We start from the raw sequence: 15,766 nt of genomic DNA on the forward strand, positions 1-15,766 counted from the left end.
GCCAGCAACACCCATATCCTCATCCTGGTGTACTTCAACACTGACATCTTCAATTTGACTATCAGGAACTGGACTGCGGGTGCTCCTTCCAGCACTTGCAGGGGGCGTGCAAATGGTGGAAGGCGCAAGCTCTTCCCGTCCAGTGTTGGGAAGGTCAGGCATCGCAACCGACACAATTGGACTCTCCTTTGGGATTTGGGATTTCGAAGAACGCACAGTTCTTTGCTGTGCTTTTACCGCAAGTCTTTTCTTTTTTCTAGCGAGAGGATGAGTGCTTCCATCCTCATGTGAAGCTGAACCACTAGCCATGAACATAGGCCAGGGCCTCAGCCGTTCCTTGCCACTCCGTGTCGTAAATGGCATATTGGCAAGTTTACGCTTCTCCTCAGACGCTTTTAATTTTGATTTTTGGGTCATTTTTTTACTGATCTTTTGTGTTTTGGATTTTACATGCTCTGTACTATGACATTGGGCATCGGCCTTGGCAGACGACGTTGATGGCATTTCATCGTCTCGGCCATGACTAGTGGCAGCAGCTTCAGCACGTGGTGGAAGTGGATCTTGATCTTTCCCTATTTTTTTAACCTCCACATTTTTGTTCTCCATATTTTAATGCGCACAACTAAAAGCCACCACAGGTATACAATGTAGATGGATGGATAGTATAGTATTATATTACTTATGGACGACGAGTGCACTGACGACACAGAGGTAGGTACAGCCGTGGCCTACCGTACTGCTTATATATATAATATACTGTATAACGGACCTGGTGGACACTGTCAGCAGACTGATAGACTAGTATGAAGAAGAAAAAAACACCACAGGTATACAATGTAGATGGATGGATAGTATAGTATTATATATTACTTATGGACGACGAGTGCACTGACGACACAGAGGTAGGTACAGCCGCGGCCTACCGTACTGCTTATATATATATATATATATATAATATATACTGTATATAACGGACCTGGTGGACACTGTCAGCAGACTGCTAAACTAGTATGAAGAAAAAAAAAACCACCACAGGTATACAATGTAGATGGATAGTATAGTATTATATTACTTATGGATGACGAGTGCACTGACGACACAGAGGTAGGTACAGCCGTGGCCTACCGTACTGCTTATATATATATATATATATATAATATATACTGTATATAACGGACCTGGTGGACACTGTCAGCAGACTGCTAAACTAGTATGAAGAAAAAAAAAACACCACAGGTATACAATGTAGATGGATGGATAGTATAGTATTATATTACTTATGGACGACGAGTGCACTGACGACACAGAGGTAGGTACAGCCGTGGCCTACCGTACTGCTTATATATATATATATATATATAATATATACTGTATATAACGGACCTGGTGGACACTGTCAGCAGACTGCTAAACTAGTATGAAGAAAAAAACAACCACCACAGGTATACAATGTAGATGGATGGATAGTATAGTATTATATTACTTATAGACGACGAGTGCACTGACGACACAGAGGTAGGTACAGCCGTGGCCTACCGTACTGCTTATATATATAATATACTGTATAACGGACCTGGTGGACACTGTCAGCAGACTGCTAAACTAGTATGAAGAAAGAAAAAAAAACACCACAGGTATACAATGTAGATGGATGGATAGTATAGTATTATATATTACTTATGGACGACGAGTGCACTGACGACACAGAGGTAGGTACAGCCGTGGCCTACCGTACTGCTTATATATATATAATATATACTGTATATAACGGACCTGGTGGACACTGTCAGCAGACTGCTAAACTAGTATGAAGAAAAAAAAAACCACCACAGGTATACAATGTAGATGGATGGATAGTATAGTATTATATTACTTATGGACGACGAGTGCACTGACGACACAGAGGTAGGTACAGCCGTGGCCTACCGTACTGCTTATATATATAATATACTGTATATAACGGACCTGGTGGACACTGTCAGCAGACTGCTAAACTAGTATGAAGGGAAAAAAAACCACCACAGGTAGGTATACAATGTAGATGGATGGATAGTATAGTATTATATTACTTATGGACGACGAGTGCACTGACGACACAGAGGTAGGTACAGCCGTGGCCTACCGTACTGCTTATATATATAATATACTGTATAACGGACCTGGTGGACACTGTCAGCAGACTGCTAAACTAGTATGAAGAAAAAAAACCCCACCACAGGTATACAATGTAGATGGATGGATAGTATAGTATTATATTACTTATGGACGACGAGTGCACTGACGACACAGAGGTAGGTACAGCCGTGGCCTACCGTACTGCTTATATATATATATATATATATATATATATAATATATACTGTATATAACGGACCTGGTGGACACTGTCAGCAGACTGCTAAACTAGTATGAAGAAAAAAAAAAAAACACCACAGGTATACAATGTAGATGGATGGATAGTATAGTATTATATTACTTATGGACGACGAGTGCACTGACGACACAGAGGTAGGTACAGCCGTGGCCTACCGTACTGCTTATATATATAATATACTGTATAACGGACCTGGTGGACACTGTCAGCAGACTGCTAAACTAGTATGAAGAAAAAAAAAACCCACAGGTATACAATGTAGATGGATGGATAGTATAGTATTATATATTACTTATGGACGACGAGTGCACTGACGACACAGAGGTAGGTACAGCCGTGGCCTACCGTACTGCTTATATATATAATATACTGTATATAACGGACCTGGTGGACACTGTCAGCAGACTGTTAAACTAGTATGAAGAAAAAAAAAACCACCACAGGTAGGTATACAATGTAGATGGATGGATAGTATAGTATTATATTACTTATGGACGACGAGTGCACTGATGACACAGAGGTAGGTACAGCCGTGGCCTACCGTACTGCTTATATATATAATATACTGTATAACGGACCTGGTGGACACTGTCAGCAGACTGCTAAACTAGTATGAAGAAAAAAAAAACACCACAGGTATACAATGTAGATGGATGGATAGTATAGTATTATATTACTTATGGACGACGAGTGCACTGACGACACAGAGGTAGGTACAGCCGTGGCCTACGGTACTGCTGCTTATATATATAATATACTGTATAACGGACCTGGTGGACACTGTCAGCAGACTGCTAAACTAGTATGAAGAAAAAAAAAAACACAGGAGTGTTTTTCAGGCAGACAAACGTATACTGGACTGGTGGTCACTGTCAGCAAAACTGTGCACTGTTCTCCTGCTATAACTGCTCCCCAGTCCCCACAATTAGGCAGTGTGAGCAGAGCAGTGCACTCATCACAGATATATCATGCAGCAGTGCAGCACACTGAGTGAGCACAGATATGGTGGAGCGTTTTTTTCAGGCAGAGAAACAAAGGATTAAACTCACTGGTGGTATAATCAAAACCCTGCACTGTACTCCCTAACAGCTGCTCCCCGTCCCCAATCAGCCCCACAATTATAACTAACTAAGTCACTCTGTGTTCTACTATAACGGAGAGGACGCCAGCCACGTCCTCTCCCTATCAATCTCAATGCACGTGTGAAAATGGCGGCGACGCGCGGCTCCTTATATAGAATCCGAGAGCGGGATGATGACGTTCGGGCGCGCTCGGGTTAACCGAGCAAGGCGGGAGGATCCGAGTCGCTCGGACCCGTGTAAAAAATGTGAAGTTCCCGAGGATCCGAACCCGCTTATCACTAATTTGCGGGTGATAGGTCTTTTTTGCCGGTGCAGGCGCAGAGGGCAAAAATGTCGACTTACCTGCAGTAGCCGCCGAGACTAGCGCATCCAGGCCATCGCCAAATAAAGCCTCACCTTTATATGGGAGAGCCTACATGTTTCTTTTGGAATCTGCATCCGCGTTCCACTGGCGAATCCACAACGCCCGCCTAGCCGATACTGCCATGGTAGCGGCTTGTGAACTCAAGAGTCCAATATCCTTCATTGCTTCCAGCATGTAGGTGGCAGCGTCCTTGATATTTCCTAACTTAAGGAGTATCTCATCTTTATCAATCGTGTCAATTTCTGATGACACGCTTTCTGACCATTTTTCAATAGCGCGACTCACCCATGCGCAGGCAATAGTGGGCCTGAGCAGTGTACCATTGGTAACATAAATGGATTTCAATGTCGTTTCCATTTTGCGGTCTGCCGGCTCTTTACGAGAAGCCGTGCCAGGAGCAGGGAGAATTACCTTCTTTGTCAACCTGGAAAGTGCACTGTCTAACACAGGGGGTGACTCCCATTTTTTCCTGTCTTTGACCGGGAAAGGATAAGCTATGTGAATCCTTTTGGGAATACGAAATTTTTTATCAGGATTCACCCACATCCCTTCAAACAGAGCATTTAGTTTGTGTGAAGGAGGGAACGTGACTTTCGATTTCTTTTCCTTACATAAATAAGCTTTTTCCTGAGGTACAGGATTGCTTTCTGTAACCTCTAACACGTCCCTTATAGCCACAATCATATATTGTATACTTTTTGCCAATTTATGATCTATCTCTCTGGATTCACTATCGTCGACACATGAATCAGAATCCGTGTCGGTATCAGTGTTTACAACATTTGCAAATGGTCTCTTATGTGACCCAGAGGGGCCCCCCGCATAAGGAATAACAGCATCCTGAAAAATCACATCTTCCACAGATTTTCTCCAGCATGCAGCCTTAGATTCAGACTTATCCAATATACGGTTAATTAGATGCATACTGTCACGTATCTCTTTCACCCATGCAGGCTCTTGGTGTGCCGGTAGCGCCACCACATTACAACTCTGTGTCCCTAAAATGGCTTCCTCCCGGTAGGAACTCCCTGCCTCAGACATGCCTCACACGTGTACACCACACTCACAGACACACTGGGACTTATTTTGGGGACAGACCCACAGTAAAATCTGTCAGAGGGACACAGGATAGGAGCAGCCAGTTCACAAATCCAGCGCCTGTATTTCCTGTGAACATAGTATGTCCACAGCCCAAAAGCGCTTTTAAATAGTAATATACACTATCAAATGCACCACAATCGCTTTGTGCCCCCCCTTTATAGCACCCTGTACTTGTCAGAAGTGGAGGACAGGACCAGCATGTTCTCTGCAGCCTGAGGAGAGAGAGAAAATGGCGCTGAGTAGTGTGCTGGCTGCCTGAGGAAGCAGCTCCGCCCTCACAATGGCGCGTCCTTACACTCAGTATATGACCTATTATTTTTACTGGCGGAGGGAAGGGCTGTGCCAGTGGCATCTTATGCCCCCTTTTTGCCAGTTTGAGGTATTTTTCTTGCTGCCCAGGGCGCCCCCTCCCGCGCCCTGCACCCTGCAGTGCCTGTGTGTGTGGGCAGCAATGGCGCGCTGCACTCCTGCCAGCCGCACCGCACCTCAGCCGTCACTTACTTGATTGAAGATCATTCTTCTCATACTCACCTGTCTTCTGACTTCTGGCTCTGTGAGGGGGGTGACGGCGTGCGGTGGGAGTGAGCATCTAGACACGGCTAGCGTTCAGTTCCCTTCAGGAGCTAATGGTGTCCTGTCAGCCAGAAGCAGAGCCATGAAACTCTTCAGGAAGTTGGTTCTGCTTCTGCCCCCTCAGTCCCACGAAGCAGGGAGTCTCATGCCAGCAGATCTCCCTGAAAATAAAAAACCTAGCATAAGTCTTTTCAAAGAAACTCAGTAGAGCTCCTCAGAGTGCATCCAGTCGACCTGGGCATATTTCTACAACTGAGGTCTGGAGGAGGGGCATAGAGGGAGGAGCCAGTTCACACCCAATGAAAAGTCTTTAGAGTGCCCATGTCTCCTGCGGATCCCGTCTATACCCCATGGTCTTGATGTCGTCCCCAGCATCCTCTAGGATGTATGAGAAAGGAGTGTTCTGGTAGACTTACCATGGTTAACACTCTTTCTGCGGGGTACGTTGGTTCCACAGGGCAACCATCTTGACGCACTATGGGTTTGTATGGCATTAGTCGCTGGTACCTTCTCCTGTCGTGAGAATGTGGTTCAATGTGACTAACATCTGCCTTCTCTCCTGCTCCTGCATTGGACTGGTTAACGAAACTGAGCTCTCAGTGCATGGAGGCGGGCTTATAGAGGAGGCCCTAATGCATCCTGGGACAGTCTAAAGCTTTAGCCGGTTGGTGCCTCTGGATCAAGATCCGCTCTACACCCCCGATGTTTTCCTGTGGAACCAATGTACCTCGCAGAAAGAGTGTTAACTATGGTAAGTCTACCATAACACTCCTATTACATGACGGTACACAAGTTCCATAATATATAAATCTTTACAACATAGGTTCGCATGCAGTAATACATACACCAAACTTTATTTTACCTATAATTTAATACCGATAATAAAATATTTATCTTTTTAAATGTTTGCATTTTAAAAAATGTACAGTACAGTATTTTTGTGCGCACAGTGTGCTACGCTTGTAAATAACGCCTCGGCACACATCTAGGGGCAAATTTACTAAAGATATTTTGCAGAGGCTTGTAAACCGATGTGTATCACTGCGGATAGTGGGTTTTAAGAAACACAGCACTTACTGAAGGTAATTTTGACCTTCTAAAAAGAACCAATTATCACTCTTCATTGGTATCTAAACCCCTATAACAGTTGTTCTCAAACTTTTTCAATCACGGCTAGGGAGGCCAATCCTGGGCCGTTTTTTCAATCCCGGGATTCGGGATTGAAAAACGGTCAATTCCGGGATTGCAGTAGGGACCAGTGAAGGTTGTAGGGAGCAGCGCTGGAGGGAGGGTGTAGGTAGTGGTGCGGGAAGTAGGCAGGGTGTAGGTAGTGGTGCGGGAGGTAGGGAGGGTGTAGGTAGCGGTGCGGGAGGTAGGGAGGGGGTAGGTAGCAGTGCGGGAGGGTGGGTGTAGGTAGTGGTGCAGGAGGGAGGATGTAGGTAGCGGCGCGGAAGGGTTGGTAGCGGCGCGAGAGGGAGGGTGGGTGTAAGTAATGACACTTACTATTAGGCGGGCGGCCGCGGCAGCCATGGACTCACTGAACGCGGGAGCATTTCAAATGAAGCGCCGGCCGCCAGCCAACCAGAGCTGGCGGACCGGCAGCCAATCAGGGAAGCGGTCGCAGCAGTGGCTCCTGATTGGCTGACGCTGCTGCGGCAGCTTCCCTGATTGGCTGCCGAGCCGCCAGCTCTGATTGGCTGGCGGCCAGCGCTACATTTGAAGTGCTGCTGCGTTCAGCTTGTCCATGGCTGCCGTGGCCGCCGCCTAATAGTAAGTGTCATTACTTACACTCACCCTCCCGCACATGCGCACTGTAATCCCTTAAATCCCGGGATTGGAAGCTCCAATCCCGGGATTCAAATCCCGGCATTTTTGGGCCCAAATCCCGGGATCCCGCCGATCCCGGGATTGGCCTCCCTAATCACGGCACTCCAGAGTATCAGAATTATTTTCATGGCACCCCTTCTATAAGTTTCTTATTGAGAAATTTATACAGAAATATTAAATATGTTTATATTTTATGATTTAAACAGCCACCAGCACCGATTTTGCCTATTACATTTACCATAAATAATTTGAATTAGTCCTGGACCACCAATCCAAGCACCCCTTCAAATGTCACGCCACACAGTTTGAGAACTACTGCCCTATACTGTTCTCCATCATGCCCTGGCAGCAATTTTTACCATCCCTGGCTGGTAAAGCCTAGCACTGGTTAATGTAAAACTGGGAAGACTCCATGCTCTTTGTCCCCTTCATTTTTTCGGGGCCATCCTAAACGTAAAGGCTTGGGGCTGGTTAGCTTTTGCAGGGGCTTCCATGTCATTTTTTTCCCGCCAGAGGCAGTCAGGGTTTCTATACCTTTACTGGACTAAAACATTGATGATGAGTTGGCTTCTAAAGTGTGGCTTCTCAGCGAGACTATGGTAGTTTAAGTCTTAGTAAATAGACAGGATGACAGCTTGTCAGGAAAAGCAAACCCCTCACTTAGTAAATATACCACCTAGTTACATTTGATTGATATTAGTTTTTTAATAGATTGTAAAAACCTAAAATACCTTGCAGCAAATATGAACACATAAACATCCACACAACTTCCACACTACTGTACCTTAAAACTGAAGATTAAACAAGAACAAATTCTTTGAAGAGAATGACTGCAATACCGGTTTGGTGGACAGGAGAGTGGGAACCTCTATTCCGAGGTAATAGTTGGAGGATAGTTTTGGACTGTCCTGATTTAAAAACATATATTATTTATTTTAGACAATGGTGTGAGCCAAACAACCAAACACTCAGAGCAAATATACAATAGTCCATCCTCACCTGTGGATCCTGATACTGGCAATAGTGGTGGCTTATGGGGATTCCTAATGAGGTACAGTATCAAGCTTATGAAATGTAACATCTTCTACAGGACCTTCTTTATGCTGTATTTGAGTTTATATGTTATGTCTGTGTACCCTTTTAGGCAAAACAACAAAAAAGTGAAAGATCAGGGTGAAAATGAGGAAATCAGCCTGTACCTCAAAAAATCCTAAACTAACATAGGACAACAGTATAGCAGTGTATAAAAAGTCATACAGTATTCAATATATTTGGCGTACTTAGATTGGGTTAAATGGCAGTTAAAATATATATTTTTTATGGAAAAATATTCTGAAAGCATTTTTTTTTTAAAGAAATTAGTGCTCAAATTGAATTTGGGCCTCATAAAAATGGGTATAAAAATTTATTTGGGTCATTTTATGGGACTTTCAAAAAAAAGTGTAAACAGACTGACTACTCCTACCTGCAAGCCTAAAAACTTGTCCCACTCAAAAAGCACCCCATTATACCTATCCTATGCTGTACCTTGAACCCCAAATTCCATCACTTTGCACTTTTTCACACCAAAACTTACATGTCATTATTGGCCAATTAAAAATAATTGAAAACTTGTAAGTGCCTAATTAGTCATTAGGGAGGGTGTCCCACGTGTTCTGAACCAAATTCTGACATTTTTACCTTAAAATTGGTATTTTCCCCAACTTTTCACCTGCTCAGAGTAGGTGAAGTGAAATTTGCAGTAAAATTATTGGGTGAAAACTCTTCACGGCTAATTGGATAGGGTTTTTTCGTGATTCGCTGTAAAAGTAATTTTTTTTCTGTGTGAAAACATGTTATCAGAGCTAATTGTTAAACAGCCCAAGGGGGGATAACCTAAATCACATTAAATGTATGCTGTACCTGGAAAATACTAGCTTGGTGGATTTAGACTAAATACTACCTGATTCTCCTCCAGCCTATAATACTTCAAATATTCCATGACAACCCACTTCAGTGTTTGCCTATGGCATACCTCCTCTGTCATGTCCACTCTGCCTGCTTCTTCCATCCATCACATACATCCTGTCTCCTATGCTCCTTCTGTCGCTCATCACGCCTCTCCCCACTCTATCAAGTAAGATCTTGCAAGTAGCGTCATATCTATTATCTCATGACCACCATTTTCCATCTATATTGTGTGTTCTTTGTTATGTCTTTTGCTGAATTTTGTGTGACTGTTGGTTTATGCAGATACCAAGTACGAATCTGAATGTTATTGTTCTCACGTCACTCATCTCAGTTTGTACCTCATGTTGCTGTCATGTAGATTGTATTTATGTATTTGCTATTGTGCTTAATTGTATTCATGCTTCTATTTATGCTTATTATATTCTTGTATACTATATTTCCATGATTGCCTATTGCAGCTATCTCATTACCAATTTGGAAATTTTTACAGCTCTGTTAATGTAGGCATGCCAGTGCTAAACAATCTTGGTTTAGGGGTATATTAAATTTCTTTCGGAATTTCCAACAGGTCGAAAAAAATTGCACTTTTTGTCATTTTTATGGTGAATTTCAATTTGCCCTATTCAATGTACAGTAAGTGCCATTTTTCGACTTCGAATTTGCCGCCGCTCCACCTGTTTTGGTGAATTTGCAGCTGTTTTCAACAGTTTTTTGTCCCGTTTTCATCCATGCCAATTCGACTTAAAAAAAAAAGTCGGATTGGCATGTCGAAAACGAGACAAAAAGTAGTCGAAAACGCCCGCAAATTGAATAAGGAACTGTCGGATCTTCTCCGTCGGAGAGGATCCAACAGAAATTGAATATACACGTTACTCAGATTGTTTCAGACAGTATTTTTATTGCAAACCAGTAGTCTCGTGAAGTAAATTTTAAAATCCATAACTAATTATTTACCTGCAGTTGGAAAAATAAATTATATATATATATATATATATACTGAAAACTGCTGCTTGCATAACCCCAGCACACTAGTATATGTGGTAGAACCACATTTTGCTGCAACAACAGAGATAAGTCCTTTAGGGGGAAGTTTCTACCAGGTTTAAACGCTGATTGAGACTGATTTTTTACCATTCTTCCTTACATATTTGTTCCAGATTGCTCAGGTTGGTTGGATGAACTTATGTAAGGAAGGGGAGAAAAAAGAAGGCTCTTGTGTGGGCGCACTCTTATCTAATTGTAATCACTTATAGTGATTATCCAATGAATTATACAAAATGCTGATAAAACATAATTTTATTAAGGTATTCATTAAGATCAATGTAATTGCCCATTATCAAGAATGTACATGATCCAAGGTGAGTTTTTTACACACATAAGGTTAAATTAGAAAAATGTAATAAAATGTTCCGGTCCTGCCTCAGGAAATGAGATAAGAAAGGATGTAGACACTACAAAGTCATACACCCATTTCAACCCGACCAGTACAGGCAATCTGTATTAATGAGACCGATTTGGTCAATTTAAGTAACAAGTCTGTCAACAATCAAAGGAAATTATTGTCATTGACAGGACAGTACAAGGTTCATGCTGTTTGTTGCTCAACTGCACAGATTATATTGGTAAGCTCTAGCTGTATATATACTAGGAGAACTAAGGTTGGTTCTCCAACCTAGAATATGCACCTTCCCAAAAGAAAAGTTGATGAGAATTAAGGAACAAGTGGTGATGCTGCTGTTGAAGTCACATACCACACATCATATGAAATGATTGATGCTCTACAACACTGGGTATTCCCTGTGAGTCTCCTCTTCAGGTACTGGCCCAGCCCAACACTGTTTCGCTTCCAAGATCGAACGAGATCATGCATTAGCAGTGTGGTTTGATAGTAGAGAAGGTGGGTCAGACTCCAATGAGAGTGCACCTAAATAAGAGAGGGTGACTGTTTTTGTCACAAAAGTAAAGTGTGGATCTGCTTTCTATGTTAGGCAGGAGATATCAAATCCCACAGTGGTGGTGTTGTGTCCCTGGATCATAAATGAGAGTCCACGGAAGGAAAAGTAATGAAGGAAAGAACACAATTTATTCTTTAATTGCTATGTTGAATACGATAATAAAGCAGCCATATATTGCTTATAATTGGACCGTTCAAAGCTCGGGAGGTGCAATCACAAGGTTACTGTTACTGCAGCTAGAAAATGCGGAGAATACTAGCTGAACTAGAATTCATGTAGTATGCAGAATCACTCAGAATGATGCTAGTGCCGAGTAACAGCTGAACTTGAAATTCATATGATTAGCAGAATCGCTCTGAATGATGCTAGTGCAGATTGTGTATATGATTTAAATATTTCTGCATGCAAGAAGAATACACTTGTACAGAGATTAGAAGCACAAAGAAATCACTATAATCATATAAAATGACAATAATGTGGATTGCTAATACTGGTACATGAAGTTGAATCTTAGTGAAAATGCACCAAGGAATACTTCTGCATGCAAGAAGAATACACTTGTACTGAGATTAGAAGCACAAATAAATCACTATAATCATATAATCATATAAAATGACAATAATGTAGATTGCTAATACTGGTACATGAAGTTGAGTCTTAGTGAAAATGCACCAAGGAGTCACTATAATCACATGAAAATGACAAAAACTGTAAATTGCTACTACTGGTGTATGCAGCTGGATCTTAGTGAAAAAATACACTATTATAAGCTGTGGCTGAGATCAGAAAGACAGTTGTAGCCACATAATGGAGTACCTAACCTGAGTATATTCAGGGATAAAGTGCAGTTTTCTTATGCAGCGGCTGAGACTAGTAAGCTGGATTGGAAATCCTGTACTGCGGCTAGGACCAGGGATCCAGTGTAACTGGATTGAAGGGACCCACTGTAACTAGGATTGGAAAACGCGTTTCACCCCATAGGGCTTGCTCACTTCCTGGGTCTGTGTGTGTCTAGCCGGGCGGTTTAAAATCGCCTGATTGCTGCGTTTGGGCCAATCATTGCTGGAGGTTGATTACTCGTTGCAGGGTGGCACACTTGGTGCATTTTCACTAAGACTCAACTTCATGTACCAGTATTAGCAATCTACATTATTGTCATTTTATATGATTATATGATTATAGTGATTTCTTCGTGCTTCTAATCTCTGTACAAGTGTATTCTTCTTGCATGCAGAAATATTTAAATCATATACACAATCTGCACTAGCATCATTCAGAGCGATTCTGCACATCATATGAATTTCAAGTTCAGCTGTTACTCGGCACTAGCATCATTCTGAGTGATTCTGCATACTACATGAATTCTAGTTCAGCTAGTATTCTCCGCATTTTCTAGCTGCAGTAACAGTAACCTTGTGATTGCACCTCCCGAGCTTTGAACGGTCCAATTATAAGCAATATATGGCTGCTTTATTATCGTATTCAACATAGCAATTAAAGAATAAATTGTGTTCTTTCCTTCATTACTTTTCCTTCCGTGGACTCTCATTTATGATCCAGGGACACAACACCACCACTGTGGGATTTGATGTCTCCTGCCTAACATAGAAAGCAGATCCACACTTTACTTTTGTGACAAAAACAGTCACCCTCTCTTATTTAGGTGCACTCTCAATGGAGTCTGACCCACCTTCTCTACTATCAAACCACACTGCTAATGCATGATCTCGTTCGATCTTGGAAGCGAAACAGTGTTGGGCTGGGCCAGTACCTGAAGAGGAGACTCACAGGGAATACCCAGTGTTGTAGAGCATCAATCATTTCATATGATGTGTGGTATGTGACTTCAACAGCAGCATCACCACTTGTTCCTTAATTCTCATCAACTTTTCTTTTGGGAAGGTGCATATTCTAGGTTGGAGAACCAACCTTAGTTCTCCTAGTATATATACAGCTAGAGCTTACCAATATAATCTGTGCAGTTGAGCAACAAACAGCATGAACCTTGTACTGTCCTGTCAATGACAATAATTTCCTTTGATTGTTGACAGACTTGTTACTTAAATTGACCAAATCGGTCTCATTAATACAGATTGCCTGTACTGGTCGGGTTGAAATGGGTGTATGACTTTGTAGTGTCTACATCCTTTCTTATCTCATTTCCTGAGGCAGGACCAGAACATTTTATTACATTTTTCTAATTTAACCTTATGTGTGTAAAAAACTCACCTTGGATCATGTACATTCTTGATAATGGGCAATTACATTGATCTTAATGAATACCTTAATAAAATTATGTTTTATCAGCATTTTGTATAATTAATTGGATAATCACTATAAGTGATTACAATTAGATAAGAGTGCGCCCACACAAGAGCCTTCTTTTTTCTCCCCTTCCTTGCATACGTTTTTTCTGGCTCTAGGCGCACCACCAAGCTGGACACAGAACTTAGGATTTACAAATATAATTGTCCATTTTTGGTATTTCTTGATTAAATGTGCATCATCTATATGACCAGTGCCGGGTCGCTCCCTTTCTTGCTCTGGTTGGATGAACTGCAATTTTCAAACAGTGCCACAGATGTTCAATTGGATTTGAGATCTGGTCTTTGACTTTGCCATTGTAGGTCATTCACCTTTTTGTTGTTCAGCCATGTGTTGATTTGGCCTTGTGCTTGGGTTCGAAAGGTTCATTTTCTCCCAAGCAAATTTTCTGCAGGTTGCCTTGCAGTATCTGCCTGTATTTTGTAGTATTCATCAGTCCTTCAGTTATAACAAAATACCCAGTCCCCACTGAGGAAAAGCATCCCCACAGGATAGTACTGTCTCCCCCATACTTCTTGTTGAGATGGTGTTTGCAGAGCAATGGGCAGTATTAGCTTTGTATTACTCACTTTGACTTATTACCAAAAAGCTCAAATTACCAAAAAGCTCAAATTTTGGGGTATATTTACTAAGATTCGTAATTGTCGGGATTTGGAGGGAGATTAAACACGAATGACATCAAATGTGTGAATTTGCAACTTTTTGAATTTTTTACGCCTCATTTACTATGCTGTCGTATTCTGCATTTTCGTGTTTTCCGATGACGATGTAATTCGTAATTACGGACAGCGTTTTATGGGAGTGATTAGTAAAACACTGCCGAACTTAACACAATGAATCCCAGCCGGATCTGTGAGATCCGTGCAGGGCTTCATTGTGTACCTTAAAAAAAGTGTTTAAAGTGTTCAAAATTCTGAAAAAAATAGCGTGGGGTCCCTCCTCCTAAGCATAACCAGCCTTGGGCTCTTTGAGCCGGTCCTGGTTGTAAAAATACGGGGAAGAAATTGACAGGGGTTCCCCCATATTTTAACAACCAGCACCGGGCTTTGCGCCTGGTCCTGGTGCAAAAAATACGGGGGACAAAAGACGTAGGGGTCCCCTGTATTTTTAACACCAGCACTGGGCTCCACTAGTCAGAGAGATAATGCCACCGCCGGGGGACACTTTTATATTGGTCCCTGCGGCCCTGGCATTAAATCACCAACTAGTCACCCCTGGCCGGGGTACCCTGGAGGAGTGGGGCCCCTTAAATCAAGGGGTCCCCCCCTCCAGCCACCCAAGGACCAGGGGTGAAGCCCGAGGCTGTCACCCCATCCAAGGGCGGCAGATGGGAAGCTGATAGCCTTTTGTTTAAAAAAAAGAATATTGTTTTTTGTAGCAGAACTACAAGTCCCAGCAAGCCTCCCCTGCAAGCTGGTACTTGGAGAACCACAAGTACCAGCATGCGGGGGGGAAACGGGCTCGCTGGTACCTGCAGTACTACTACAAAAAAATACCCAAATAAAAACAAAACACACACACCGTGATAGTATAATTTTATTAAACATACATGCACACGTCATGGCACTCTCCTGATTGGCTGTGCGCTCCTGAGCTGTCAGTCAGGCTGCACACTGTAGATACAATGTAGCGCATAGGCGCTCCATTGTATCCAATGGTGGGAACTTTGCGGTCTGCGGTAGACTGCGAGGTTAAGTGGGGCCAACCACAAGAGTGACCAAACTTAACCTCGCGGTCTACCGCAGACCGCAAAGTTCCCACCATTGGATACAATGGAGCGCCTATGCGCTACATTGTATCTACAGTGTGCAGCCTGACTGACAGCTCAGGAGTGCACAGCCAATCAGGAGAGTGCCATGACGTGGCGCTCCCTGATTGGCTGAAGGGGTCCTCTTTGACAGCAGTCACGGGGGGTCCCGCCAGTCGGGGAAAGGGGATCCATGTGTAAACATGGATCACCTTTCAGTGCGTGGTTCGGGTAATCCGTTTTTTTTATTTTACCAAGTCCCTGGATTACAAATTTAAAGAAGAGGACCGATCTACACAGGATTGTTTGTGAGTATAATTTTTATTTAAAGGTACCCCATGGATTCTACTGGAGAAGAGGACCGACTGCTTCGTGTCAACATAGGTAAGTATGTATGAATGTAAGTGTGCATGTATGTTTAATAAAATGTTACTATCACGGTGTGTGTGTTTTGTTTTAATTTGGGTAT

At 42.6% G+C, this 15,766-nt stretch overlaps 1 protein-coding gene across 6 annotated transcripts in view; it reads left to right on the forward strand.

The window, feature by feature from the left end:
• GPHA2 (glycoprotein hormone subunit alpha 2) overlaps positions 1 to 15,766 on the forward strand; it is a 289,765-nt gene that overhangs the window by 242,328 nt on the left and 31,671 nt on the right. Inside the window, exon 1 of one of the 6 annotated variants that reach the window (XM_063946141.1) lies at positions 8,288 to 8,371. The exons of the other annotated variants lie outside the window; for them this stretch is intronic. The gene's annotated coding sequence lies outside the window, so the exon portion shown is untranslated. Of the gene's footprint in view, positions 1 to 8,287; positions 8,372 to 15,766 lie in introns of those variants that run through there. 6 annotated transcript variants of the gene reach the window in all.

The sequence above is a fragment of the Pseudophryne corroboree genome, chromosome 11, assembly GCF_028390025.1.
Source record: "Pseudophryne corroboree isolate aPseCor3 chromosome 11, aPseCor3.hap2, whole genome shotgun sequence".
In the NCBI taxonomy this organism is placed as follows: domain Eukaryota; kingdom Metazoa; phylum Chordata; class Amphibia; order Anura; family Myobatrachidae; genus Pseudophryne; species Pseudophryne corroboree.